This window comes from Giraffa tippelskirchi, chromosome 6 (assembly GCF_054371585.1).
Source record: "Giraffa tippelskirchi isolate mGirTip1 chromosome 6, T2T-mGirTip1v1.2.pri, whole genome shotgun sequence".
NCBI classification, from domain to species: Eukaryota; Metazoa; Chordata; class Mammalia; order Artiodactyla; family Giraffidae; genus Giraffa; species Giraffa tippelskirchi.
The window spans coordinates 26,443,187-26,457,965 of NC_137280.1; positions in this window are offsets into that span (position 1 = coordinate 26,443,187).

Consider the following 14,779-nt stretch of genomic DNA (forward strand, 5'->3'; position numbering starts at 1 on the left):
TGCAAAGTCCGACGGTTAGAGGAGACTGGTGGGCTGTAGTCCATTCAGTGGCAAAGAGTTGGGTATGACTGAGCAACTAACACTTTCATTTCATGTAACATTTGCTAGATTTGTGTAATTATTCAGTCCCCAATTTTTTTTGATCATTGTCCCTGTACATTTGACAAATAAACAATGTCTTAGTCCTGGATGTTTTCTTCCACACACACACACGGGCAAATTCTGATGTTTTATACATATATAGAACAAAACAAATACATATATATATATCTTATCACACCTTTTCTTTTATCAGTTGTCTCTGCCTTTGTTATTTTTGCAGATGTCTGTAAATAGCCAACTACTCTTTAGTGCATAATGCTCAAACTTTTAGATAAATATTCAGGGATATACCCACCTGGCTTTGATATTTCTTGCAAAATTCAGTTCACATTCACCCATGTGTAGATCTTATGCTCCAGCTACAGTGCAACTTTTATTGTCCCCTGGACTTCACAAGTTTGAAGTTTTGGTCAGCTGCTTACTTTCTGCCTAGAATTTTCTTCCCCAGTCATGTCTTCTTTCAATGCTAGCTCAAGTCCTGCATCTGTCACCAATCTGATACCCTACTTGGATCCTCCTCCTTCTTTTGGATTACCTTTGTGTGTGTTTGTGTGTGTGTGATAAAATATACATAACAAAATTTGCCATTTTAGGCATTTCAATTTATAATTTATTACTATTAAGTCCATTTAAATTGCTGTTTCACTATCACCACTAGCTTCTACATCATCCAAACTGAAAATCTATACCCATTAAACACATCCTCCAGTAACCACTATCCTACTCTCTATTTCTATGAATTTGAGTATTCTAGGTACCTTGTATAAGTGAAATTTTACAGTATTTTTCATTTTTATCTGGCTAATTTCACTTACCATAATGTTTTCAAGGTTTATACATCTTGTATCAGAGTTTCATTCCTTTTTAATGCTGAATAATAATAAATTTTTTATGTGTCATATTTTGTTTATTCATTCATTTGTTGATGGACATAGTTTTTTTTTCCCCTATCTTTTGGCTACTGTGAGTAATGGTGATTTGGAATACAAATACCTGTTTGTGTCTCTTTTTTCAATTCTTTTTGAGCATAAACATAGAAGCAGGATTTCTGGATCCTGTCATAATTCCATGTTTAATTTTTTGAGGCACCATCCTACTATCTTCTACAGTGACTGTACCATTTTACATTCCCACCAGCAATGTCCAAAGGTTCTAATTTCTCCATATCGTCTCCAACACTTGTTATCCTCTAGATTTTTTTTTTTTCTTTTTTAAAATTTTAGTTATTCTAATGGATGTGAGATAGTAAGCGAGGGATCTTTCCTTAACATAACAAATTAGAAATAATATTTCTGTCCTTTTATAATGATTTATTTATGATTTTATAATTTTGTAGTCTACATGGAGATCTGTCTGATTTTACTAAAATATTTGGAAATTAGGGAAGCCTCAATGGTTCAAGAAGTAAAGAATGTGCCTGTAATGCAGGAGACACATGTTTGATCCCTCAGTTGGGAAGATTCCCTGGAGAAGGAAATGACTACCCACTCCAGGATTCTTGCCTGGAGAATCCCATGGACAGAGGAGCCTGGTGGGCTACAGTCCATGGAGTTGCAAAGAGTCAAACATGACTGAATGTGCACACACCCATTTGGGAATTAGATTTTGTTTACACTCATTTTTTCAACACACCACGTATTTTATAATATACGCTTGGTAAGTGTTGGATAGTCATTACATTTCCACATTATTGCTCTCATTTTAATACTTGAAAGTGTTAAGCAATATATTATGGAAATTATGGCAAAATTCCTTTAAAATCATGTTATTTCTGTTTATTACTCTGATTCATCTATAGATGGAGAAGGCAACGGTAACCCACTCCAGTACTCTTGCCTGGAAAATCCCATGGACGGAGGAGCCTGGTAGGCTGCAGTCCGTGGGATCTCTAAGAGCCGGACACGACTGAGCAACTTCACTTACCCTTTTCACTTTCATGCATTGGTGAAGGCAATGGCAACCCACTCCAGTGTTCTTGCTTGGAGAATCCCAGGGACGGGGAGCCTGGTGGGCTGCCATCTATGGGGTCGCACAGAGTCGGACATGACTGAAGCGACTTAGCAGCAGCAGCAGCATCTATAGAAGTTCTTTAAGTTAACCTTGTACACAATTCTTGTCATTCTCCTAAATAGAATGTATCGATTTTTTTTTTAACCAGTGTTGGAATATTGAAACATTTAAAGGTAAGTATTGAGGTAAATTGTTTATTATTTTATAAATATTACTATTTGATATTTGTATAATGAAAGCACTTTACTTAAGGCATTAATTAACGTTTGCAATATGTTTGCAGTAAGTATATGTTGCATAACATTTTAAATATATGATATATCTTACTAAATTTGGTTATTTTTCCTGTGACTTCTATTCACATTCTCCAAGCTTATTCAGAATTCTAATAAGAGTCTTTGAAATCCACAAAAGATAAATTATAAATGGTTCATTAGATCTTTGGCAGTCAGAAACCTAATTTAGTATTTGAAATGTGGACAACAACAAAGCACTTATCACAGAACCATATACTTGCTAACTCTTAGAAACATAAAATCTGTGAAATATAACTCTTTCTCCAAAGTCAGTAGGCAGGCTGAGTGTTATAATGGTGCAAAGTAATGTTTATACATTGTATAATGTATATACAGCAATATATTAAAATAAATTTGAAATGAGATGTATATGAGTAAAATCCTAACCTATATAAATTGTATATTTAAACAAAGAAAAGTTAGATAGGGTAATACTACTTGTCTTAAAATTTCTAAATATTTTTAGCAGGGCATTAAAAAAATTAAATATATGTTCACTGTAATATATATCAGAGGAGGATGCTATGATTTCTATATTGACTATTTTATGAGTAAATTAGGAGAAAGCTGAAATAGTCACTTTGTCACATTTAGGGGCACTCAACTGCAAATATAATACATACATATGTACATAAAATTGGTGCTAAAGTTAATCTTTAAGAGATCCCTGAGATTAGGCACGTGATGAACTAACAATACTTGGAACAGACTGCATATTTGGTCATTTGACAAAATTGGTTAGAATGATGGGGGAAATATTAGAAATCTTCATTTTATATGATGAGAAGTATGAATTTAAGAATTTTTTTCCCATTTTGATTTTGATTTTTTCTTTCATATATTAGTGTTCCAGCAATGCTAGCAGAAAAGTCTCTCAATTTAAATAACTTGAAATTTTGGTTGTAAATCAATTGACATATATTTAAATTTCCCTTTCTGAATTTCTACATTAATCTATGCGCTTGTGCTACTATCACATTGTCTTGATTACTGTGGCTTTATATTAAATCATGAAATCAAGTAATATTAGTCCTCTAAACTTTTTCTTCTTTTATCTTGCTATTATAGACTCTTTCCTTTTCAATGTCAATTTTCAAATAAACATCAAGCCTACAAAAATTTTGTGAGATTTAGATTGTGGTTGCAATGAACTGGCAGATAAATTCAAAAAGAATTTCTTCTACTGATACAAAAAATGTGGCATATTTCTATATTTATTTATTCATTGATATTTTTATTTAACTTCAAATATTTTGCATATTTGGGGATTCCCTGATGCCTCAGCAGTAAAGAATCCACATGAGATGCAGGAGACACGGGGTCGATCACTGAGTTGGGATGATCCCCTAGGGGTGGACTTGGCAACCCATTCCAGTATTCTTGCCTGGAAAATGCCATGGACAGAGCAGCCTGGTGAGATAGAATCCATAGAGTTGCAAAGAGTCAGACACAGCTGAGTGACTGAGCACACATGCACATCTTGAATATTTAGCTAGATATCCCTAAATACTAAAATTTGGGGATGCTCTTGTACATAGTACAGTGTTTTGGTATATTTTAATTTAAATTCTTATTATGCATTACTAAAACCTAGTAATTTATTATTTTTCTAAAGTTAAATATAGTGAAATCATTTTTATTTACTTCAAAATAATTTCTAGTAGAAATTACTCTTTGACACACACTTTTTTTGAAAGTATATTGCTTAGTTTCCACATATTTGAGGATTTTTCTAGATATTTCTGATGTTGATTTTAATGTTAATTCCATTATAGTCACAGGGCATACTTTAAGTGTTTTCAATTTTTGGTCTTTATTGGCACATCTTCAAGAAACTTATATGTGCACTTGAAGGTATATTTTTCTTCTAATGGTTTGTTCTATAAATGCCAATTAGGTCTTGTGATTTGTAGTCTTTTCAGGTCTTCATTCTTGCCAATTATCTGTCAATTCATTTTATCGATTACTGAGACAAAAGTGTTGCCATCCACAACATAATTGTGGATTTTTCTGGTTCACCTTTCAGCTCTATCAGTTTTTACCTAACGCATTTTGAAGCTCTATTCTTAGATACGGTATTGCATGTTCCTTCTCTTCTCTTAAATGATTAAAAGTAAACAATGACATAATATGTATGTATAAATTGCTATAGCATATGTATAACATAAGTATATATGTTATAACATATATGTATGCTACATATACAATATATAATATATTCTATATTGTTATGGATCTAAATCAATATAAATCTAAAGTAGATTTTTATAACTTTAGATATATATTATAAGCCCTAGAGAAGTCATTAATAATTCAAATATACAATTTAAAAGGTATTAAAAATGTTTAAATGTTATACTAAAAAAATCTATATAATACCAAAAGGTATACCAAAAAGAGAATAGTGCAACAAAATACACCTGAAGTAGAAAACAAAGAGGAAACTGCAGGTATAAATAACCTATATCAATAATATCATTTAATGTACTGGATTACAAAGTCCAGTGAGAAGGAAGAGATATTTATATTGGATGAAAGAAAAAAAAAAAACCCTAGATAAAACTATATGCTATCAACAGGAAAGTTAAAGTCCCTCAGTCATGTCTGACTCTTTGTGACCCCATGGACTATACAGTCCATGGAATTCTCCAGGCCAGAATACTGGAGTGGGTAGCCTTTCCCTTCTCCAGGGGATCTTTCTGACCCAGGAATTGAACCTGATCTCCTGCATTGCAGGTGGACTCTTTACCAACTGAGCTATCAGGGAAGCTATCAGCAGGAGATGCAATTTAAATTCAAAGACACAAATAGCTTGAAAATAAAACGAATAGAAAGATATATACCATACAAACAGCAACTATAGGGAACTGGAATGGCTCCACAGTATCAGACAAAATTGATCTTAAAAAAAGTTACTAGAGATAAAGGGCCACAATCATAATGATAAAAATAAAAATGTCAGCCCATCAGGAAGATATAACATTTATGAAAATGTTATATATATTATGTTATATATATTCTGAAAAAAGTATCTCAAAATACATGAAGCAATATCTGATAGAACTGAATGGAAAATAAATAATTCATCAGTAACAGTTCTAAGACTCAACCCTGCAAATTCTAGGACTCAACACCACAACACCACAACTCAACAGTGCAAATAAGCAAAAAAATTAGTATAAAAATAAAAGATAGTAATAATACTATGTACCAACTAGATGTAATAGACATCTATAGAACACACCATCTAATAATAGAGCACATTCTATTCAAGTTGACATGGGAGAGTTTCCAAGACAGATCACATATGAAGTCATAAAAAAGTCTTAATAAATTGAAAAAGATTGAAATCATACAATGTATGTTCTCTGATTATATTCTATGGTCTTCTCTCACCAGTTCTATTCAACATTTTAGTGCAATGTATAGCCAGAAAAATTAGTTATGAAAAAGAAACAGCCTTCACATAGGAAAAAAAGAAGTGAAAAGACAAGCTATTTGTTTTTGCAGATAGTGATTTTGTACATAGAAAGTCTTAATAGTTCCACTAAAAAATTGGGCTAAAAAATGATTTTAGCAAGGGTGCATAGTCAATGCATATATGTCAACTCTATGTACAGTAGCAGTGAGCATTCTAAAAATAAAATTAATCAAAAAATTCCATTTAAAATAGCATCCAAAAGAAGAATATATTTTGGTTTAAATATGACAAAATAAGTGTAAGAATTGTACACTGAAAATTAGGAAAGTGCTTTTGAAAGATATTAAAGAAATTCCAATGAATGGTAAGGTATCCCATGATCATGGATTTAGAGACTTAATATTGACAAAATATCAGTAATCCCTAAATTGATCTACAGATTTGATGAAGTTCTTATAAAATTTTCAGCAGAAATGACTCCAGTAATTGACAATTAGATGATTCAAATTCATATGAAATTTCAAGGGACTCAAAAGAGCCAAAACAATTAAGTGAAGGATTGAAAAATGAGCCCCGGTGGAGATGGATAAAGGTATTTCAGGTAGAAAGAACAGCATGTGAATACCCCATTGTAGAAGCTTGAGAAGCCCTAAAGTGAAGTCAGTTCAATCCCTCATTAATTAAATTAATTAAATACCTTAATTAAAATACCTTTTTCTTGTAAGATAGAAAAATACACAATAAAAATTGATGGAGATCATAATTAAAGGAGAGGCTGAATTTTTCACATTTGAAAATAAGCATTCATTTGCATAATTATAGTGTAGCAAAATGAAACATTCTGCAGCTACTATTAAAATTAGTTATGGATGTATTTACTATCATAAGACCATATCATTTTTTTTTAATTTAGAAAAGCAAATAAAAATAAGTATGAATAGTACAATTTTTTAATCTTACTTTATCTGTCTCATATATGGCTATACAGAAATGGGAGATAAAGTACATATATACACATACATGCATTGTTGTTTAGTGGCCCAGGGCCCTCTGTCCATGGAATTTTCCAGGCCAGAATACTAGAGTAGGTTGCCATTTCCTTCTCCAGGGAATCTTTCTGTCCCATGAATTGAACCTACATCTTCTGTATTAGCAGGCAGATTCTTTACTACTGAACCACCCGGGAAGCCCATGTACATGTACATGCATTCATATATTTGAAATGTATGTACATCTATGCCTATATGTAATGTTAGGGAAGCCCATGTACATGTACATGCATTCATATATTTGAAATGTATGTACATCTATGCCTATATGTAATGTTAATAACTAACTATACACATATAAAAATGTTTATATATTCAACATATAAACAAAATTCTGTTTCAGAGAAAAAAATGTATATTCAGTCCAACATAGCTAAACATACTGAAGTTTCTAATTAGGAATATTTAACTGTCATCAGTGGGCTTCCCAGGTGGCTCTAGTAGTAAAGAACCCGTCTGCCAATGAAGCAGACATAAGAGATGTGGGTTGGATCCCTGGCTTGGGGAGATCCCCTGGAGGAGAGCATGGCAGCCATGGATCGAGGAGCCTGGCAGGCTCTAGTCTATAGGGTTAAGTCAGACACAACTGAAGCAACTTAGCATGGGTGCACGAACTGTCATCAATATGATTATTGATGACTGTCAGTAGTGGATATAATGGCAAATATAGGTTGGGGTAATTTGTTCTTATCAGAGTGAGGGGTAGAAGTTAAGTAGAGTCAGGTTAGGAAAACTAAAATCAGAAAAAAGCAGAGCTGTAGGACTCATTCCACAGGAAGTAGACGGGAAGACAGAGAAATAGAAAAGTACCAAAAGGACATTCCTACCAAAATGAAATTCAATCGGTAGAGATGAGTAAATAAACAGAAAGGAATTTGGTTAATCTTTAAAAACCAAAAGATAAGGAAATACAAGTAGAAGACTCAATACTAGTTTGCAAAAGACTTTGATAGGTAGCAATGCTTTACCTCTGATACAGGCTTCTCAGGTGGCTCAGTCAGTGAAGAATCCACATGCAATGCAAGAGACTACCTGCAATGCAGCAGACAAGTGATCAAGACATCAGTTCGATCCTTGGGTCGGGAATATCCCTTGCAGAAGGAAATGACAACCCATTCCAGTATTCTTGCCTGGGAAATCCCATGGACAGAGGAGCCTGGTGGGCTACAGTCCATGGGGTCCCAAGAGTCGGACATGACTAAACCACCACCACCACACCTCTGATATATAAATGCTTCAGATTGGATTATTTTAGGTCAACTGGGAAGCAAGTGGGAAAATTTTGGTACTAGTCATTTCTGTTAAGAATTCCCTGTATCCTACAGTGAAATAAGTACTTGTCAAACTGCCCAAGTTTGAAAGAGCAAAATATTATGTAGATAAAAAGTGGTATATGCTGTCAGACATTTTAAAGGTCAGATACTTTTTTATTGCATCTAATTAGAACATTAATAAATTATACATAACTTTTCCAGGAGCCAAACAGCACTTTAAAAGATGCAGAAATAATTTTTACCTTTGAAAATATCAAAGAAAGTCAAATTAATTACTGCTAAATAGACAAATATGCAAGACTTAAAAGAAGGACACCTCATTCATGTCAGCTATACTAGCAAGTGCTATTTGCAAAGTGAGATTTAATCTATGTTGCTGAATTCTCATTATGTGCAATGATAAGTAGAACTGGATTCTGCTGTAGCACTTTTCATCTTCAAAGCTCTCTATGTACATTAACTAGAAGTGATTTAGTTTAAATTTTGTAGTACAGGCATCTTTAACTAGGAAATAAAGTAGAAGAGATTAGATAAAATATGTTCTCTGTAATGAATATGAACACTTCAGTTTCTACAACAGCCAGGACTTTTGGCTTTAAATTAACTCTTTATGATCATTAAATTTTTCTTCTTGTGTAAAACTGAAATATATTTCAATTCCATCAATAATTACCAGTTTAAAAACAATTCACAAGATTTTTGAAGAGAAAGAAAAAAGACCTGCCAGTTTTCATGAGTGATAAAAGCAAAATAACCATTGTGACAACAAAAATACTTTGAAGATCATTTTATACATTTGTGTGAGTTTTTTTGCAAATGTTAGCTCAACAAATGATGTGTGGTAGATGACATAGAGTTTCAGCTGGCTGGAGCAGAAATGATGGTCTCGGATAAAATAGAAAATGAGGTTAAAACATTTGTCAGGATTTACAATATGAAAACAATGGCTTATGTTTTTACTGAAAAAATGTGGATGCATTTTTGATGTTTGAGTTTCAGAATTATCTCAAATTCATAATAAGAAGCTACATGCTTAACCATGGTTCTGCTTTTAAAAAATGTTGGCAATTAATCAAGATTCTTTGTCTCCAAGAACACTGTTTTTTTCATTTCATCATGTTGTCCTTCTGAGAGGTCAAGGAACTGATAAAATACTTCCATTAATAATAGAATTCTTTAAGTCTTAGGCAGTCGGTTTTATGGTACCCATACTGGATCGCACATATATTATAAATAATATGGCAAAAATGACCCCAACATTCAAATAATATAAAATTATAAAACTGTAGCTGGCTTGTTCTTTAATAAAGCACTTATAAGTACCATGATAGTTCTGTACACGTTTGACTTTATAAATTCAAGAATTTGAAAATCGGTATGAAAAATTTTGTCCTAAAATCCTCCTTACATAATATTGATTGTTATCACATTGAATATTATTATTCATAAGAAATAGTACTATAATCATATTGACTATTCTTATGATAGAAATACATATATTGATTATAAAAAGATGAAGAAAACATTGATATTTCTAGCTAAGATACTATGGTTATTGCTGAGAGAAAGAAAAGTATAAGAAATACAGAAAGTAAAAATTGAAGAGACAAAGGAACGCTACATTACAGAAAAAGATTAATCAACTTGGTGATTGAAAAAGTATACAAAGTAAAATAATTGTCAAAAATAATTATAAATCTGATTTTCCAAAAAGTAACAATACAGTACAAATTATGTTAATGAGAAAAGTGGAAAGCAGTACATATTTCAAGAGATAGTACTTGATTTATTGTTTCATTTTTTGATATGTCTAGCTGGTTATTTTCTATATAATTAAAAGTATAAAATGTGAAAATTTTAAGATACAGTTTTGAAAATTTGCCTCGTTCCTCCAGATAATGGAGTGATCATGATAGTGACTGATGAGAGAAAAGAGAGTGATTAATTATTTCTCTTTATTTGTTTTCCTTTAGGCTTGTGTGGGAAATTAAGGAGTGAATTTAAAAGTGAATTCCCAAAAGCGAAAGAATGAGAAACAAAAAACTGGAAGTAGAAATGTTTTCAAATTATAAAAGAAAAAGTCTTCACCAACTAGAAAGCTATTTAGAATGAATATTAGCCCTGATCTCACAGATTTCCATTTAATTAATTAAGAACGATTATAAAAATCAGAATAATCATTTGCAAAATTGAATTAGTGGTCACCTTATCAAATCTGACTTCCCTGTTGGCTCAGACGGTCAAGTGTCTGCCTACAATGCCGGAGACCGGGGTTCAATCCCTGGGTCAGGAAGATCTGGAGAAGGAAATGGCAACCCACTCCAGAATTCTTGCCTGGAAAATCCCATGGACGGTGGAACCTGGTAGGCTACAGTCCATGGGATCGCAAAGAGTCGGACACAACTAAGCAACTTCGCTTATCAAATCCATCACCTAGCACTTAGAACTGAATTCCTCAAAGCTGAAAATGGAGACAAAGTGACCTTTGATCCAATTAGGAGGAAAAATGAATAAGATGTTAAGCAATTGCCTTTGAAGGCGAAGTCAAATAAAAATCATATTAAACTACTACAAGGAAGAAGGTGGAGTCTTAATGTGGGCGATCAGGATGACAATGACCCAATTAGCTTATAAGCACACCAAGTCCTAAATACATTAATGATAGGAATTGTTGTCAGTTTGTGCTAGTATCACAGATAGCTCACATAATGCCTGAACAAAATAAATAATCAATGAACATTACTAACATAATTGGATTCATATTGGGATTAGACTCCTACATTTTGCACCAATTGCAAATTTATTGATTGTAATTTTTCTCTCTCCCTAAGACACTTAATTCCTGTGGTGAGGATTCATTTCTTTGAAAATATCTCCACTAATTCCTCTAAAAACACTTATAAAGAACAGACAAAAATGTCTAAGATGTTAATAAGTGATTAAGACTTCTTTAAGAAGCTTTGAACCCATACAGCAAGCTTTTTTATGAGATTTCTTAGGCAAATTGTCCCATAGGGGAGCAATATTCCAACAAAGCTTTTACCAGCCCAGAACCCAAACCTCAGCAATGTTGCTTCCTGAATCCCAGTTATTAAAATCTGTTTAATCTCTTTATAACCATAGTTCTCAACATTGGCTGCACATTATAATTAAATGAGAAGTTAAAAAAAATACTGGTATTTGGATTTCATAACTAGCGAGGACACCTATCCAGGGTTAATTATCACTGGTGTAAAAGTCCAGTTTTAACTTATTACTAGTCTGGGGTATACTGATTAATGCAAATTTAAAATCTGTTTTTGTGAGGGCTCCATTATTTATCCATTACAAAGACAATTAATTCTCTTTAGTGTTTACACTATGAATTATTAAGGATATTAGCATTCAAGACTGTATTATTCATTCTTTCTAATTTCCTATATTAACACTTGGATACATTTGCAGCATCTTTCATCAGAAAAGCACAAGAGTTAGGGGCTTCCCTGGTTATTCAGATGGTGAAGAATCTGCCTGCAATGTAGGAGACCCGGGTTCAATTCCTGAATTGGGAGGATCCCCTGGAGAAGGAAATGGCAACCCACTCCAGTATTCTTGCCTGCAGAATTCCATACACAGATGAGCTTGGCATCTAGGCTACTGTCCATGGGGTTGTAAAGAGTTGGATATGACTGAGTGACTAACAATGCATAAAACTGTTAACATAGCAGACCTGAGTAAACTATCTTTAGCAGGACTACTAACAAGGTTGATCTTTGATGGATATTCAGGACTGTGACTGATTATCAGTAAGTTTCCATAAATGATGAATAGAAAGTTGTGCAAAATGATTTATGCAAAAACATGTGTCATAGGCAGTACAACACTATCCTTGTGAGAATGTGGAATTTTGATACATGACCATCCACCAATAAAAAGTCTCAAATATGCTTCCTTGATAAATACTTTAAACATATTTTCACAATTTGTTGCTGGAAGAATTGAGCATATCCTGTGTCTCCATGGAAAAAGAGTCTTGAAAGTTTTATCCACATGCATTTTCCCTTTGTCTCTTTTACTTTGTATTCATTCACTGTAATAAATATTAGCCAGAGTAGTTATTTAAGTATTTCTAGAAAATCTCCAAAACTGGAAGTTGTCTTAGAGACTCTCAACACAAATGTCTTGACCACATATCAGATAGAAAGCTAGATTTATGTATAACTAATTGTTTATGTGGGATTTAAGGAAGATGGACAGAACGTCACAAGTGATTTTCAGTTTTGGCTAAAACCTAGAGTCTTTTTCTGTTTCAGGCTATCTCATTTTAAACTGAGGATTATTTTCACTTTCTCTTATTTCACCTCTTGGTTGTACATACTCTCTCACATAATTTCGGAGAAATAATAGACACAATGGAATTTATATTAGGGCAAACAGCTTACTATTAACAGTCAAGAAATCAGTTTACTATACCTACATATAGAAATGGAAGTCATCACCAGCCATCAGCTTTGAATATAAATCCATAATAGGTAACTAAAACTTGATACTTGAAGAAGAGAAAAAACAGAAACAAAACATATATGAACAAAACATTATATGAACATATAATCCTCTTTGTGCATCTAAGACCAAGTCTGATAATGCAAAAACTTAAGAGAGTCCTTTAGGTTGATAATATGAGTTAACTTAAGAGTTACTCAAGCATGGGTCCCCACAGTGACAAGAAAGATGTGTCAAATATACTAATGAAAATTAAAACACATTACCATACACTTAAGAGAACTAGAAGGTTTTAATGACCTCCACCAAGTTATTAAAAATAAGAGTTGTATATTTACAACAGAAGTGGACAAATATCTCAGTCGATGTCCTTTACCCCATTCTGGGAAATTATTTATTCTCAAAAGTGCACTTCAAATGTATCTTCCTCATTAAAACATTATATCATTTTCAGTCTCTTGAAAATCACAATTTAAAAAAGGAAAAAAAGAAAAGAATAGATTGTCTCATAGCTACAAAATAAACAGGTCAGGCCCCCTTTAAACATGGCTGATTATGTTTTCTTGACTCATCTTTTCTGTGCTGTCTTCATTTTGAAAACTTCTTTCTCCATGTGATCCAAGGTTGGCCACTGAATCTCCAGGTTTACAAGATCTTTATATCCAGGTAGTGCAGAGAAAGGAAAGCAGTGCTCTCTAATATAGGGCATTCACATTTCTGAAAAGAACACTAAATATTTGGCCAGGGTGAGGTGCTCCCTACTTTGACTGGGAAAGCAGGACTACATCATTTATAGCTCTACCAGAATCACAAGGAATCCACACAAATTTAAAGACATTCCTCTGGAATTTCCACCCTCACTACACCAAGTCAATAAATCTGACAATAGGCTTATCGTAGTCAGTCAACAGGCTTATTCCTGTTGTCTTTATCTGGTTAGGTTGTAATGAATGTTATGAAAAATTTAAAGGATTTATACAAAATCAAATAACACACCACTGTTTAACATAAAAGTCTTGTTTGAGCCTAGATATGTAAAACTGCAAAGCTGGTGCACTTTGTACACCTATTCTGTCTTTATTTTTGGTTCTAAAGATTCTGATGGGATTCCCAGGTGGAGCTAGTGGTAAAGAACCTGCCTGCCAATACAGGAGACAAGAGATAGGTTCAGTCCCTGGGTCAGGAAGATCCTCTGGAGGAGCGCATGGTGACAGACTCCAGTATTCTTGCCTGATGAATCCCATAGACAGAAGACCCTGGCTGGCTACCATCCATAGGGTTACATAGAGTGGGACGTGACTGAAGCCACTTACCACACACGCAAACTGCAGGCACACAAAGATTCTGATCTTTGAATTGAAAGCATTTTTACCATTCAGTTCCTTTTCCATCTTCTGCACATATTCGTAACTCTGGGTCTTACATTCTTGACTTTGTTCTGAAATGTGAAACTCTCTTTTCCTCTGTGTGTGGACACATGTTCCTTTCTTTTTAAAAAGAATTGTGAGCATCAATGTTTGTGAGCCCCCAAATTCATATGTTGAGGCCTCATCCTCAAAATGATGGTATTTAGACCCAGGGCCTTTGGGAAGTCTAGAGGGTATAGCTTCTATAATTTAAAAAAAAAACAAACAAACTTTAATAAAAAAAAAAACTTGATTTTTTACTAAAATAAAGTGAAAGTGTTAACCACTCAGTTGTGTCTGACTCTTTGCGATACCATGGACTGTAGCCTCCCAGGTTCCTCTGTCCATGGGCTTCTCCAGGCAAGAATACTGGAGAGGTTTCCAATCCCTTCTCCAGGGGATCTTCCTGACCCAGGGATCAAACTTGGGTCTCTCACATTGCAGGCAGATTCTTTATTGTCTGAGCCACCAGGGAAGCCCAATTAAAATCAAGCAAACAAACACCACACAGACCTAGCTTGCCCCTTCTACCATATGAGGACACAGAGAGAAGACAATCATCTATAAACCAGGAAATGGGTCTCACCAGCCATGGAAACTGTTGTGCCTTGTTCTTGGACTTCTCAGCTTCCAGAACTGTGAGAAATATGTTTCTATTGTTTACAAGTCACTCTGCTGCTGCTGCTGCTAAGTCGCTTCAGTCGTGTCTAACTCTGTGCAACCCCATAGATGGCAGCCT